This window comes from Penaeus monodon, chromosome 22 (genome assembly GCF_015228065.2).
Source record: "Penaeus monodon isolate SGIC_2016 chromosome 22, NSTDA_Pmon_1, whole genome shotgun sequence".
NCBI classification, from domain to species: domain Eukaryota; kingdom Metazoa; phylum Arthropoda; class Malacostraca; order Decapoda; family Penaeidae; genus Penaeus; species Penaeus monodon.
Genome location: NC_051407.1, coordinates 37,448,519 through 37,448,733, shown reverse-complemented (window position 1 = coordinate 37,448,733; position 215 = coordinate 37,448,519). Strand labels below are relative to the sequence as shown.

The 215-nt window shown below is 55.8% G+C and overlaps 1 protein-coding gene across 1 annotated transcript in view; it reads left to right on the top strand.

Moving 5' to 3' along the window:
• Positions 1–215, top strand: part of LOC119587427 — a gene marked incomplete in the record, with an annotated part of 5,788 nt that overhangs the window by 1,297 nt on the left and 4,276 nt on the right.

Genomic DNA, 215 nt, shown 5'->3' with positions numbered 1-215 from the left:
TTTCTTTTCGTTGACTACGGGTGTCTCCTGCGGGTGGACGGGCGTGTTCGCCACCTAAACATCGTGCCCCTAGCATGCATCATGCACGCGGGGCCCCCCCCTAGGCGGCGGGGAACTCGAAATTTTTGGGCTGGTATTCTGGTTGTCCCGTGTTTACCTCAACGGTGCGCTTGAAGAAAGAGGAAGGAAGGAAAAAAAAAACCCGATCCCAGACC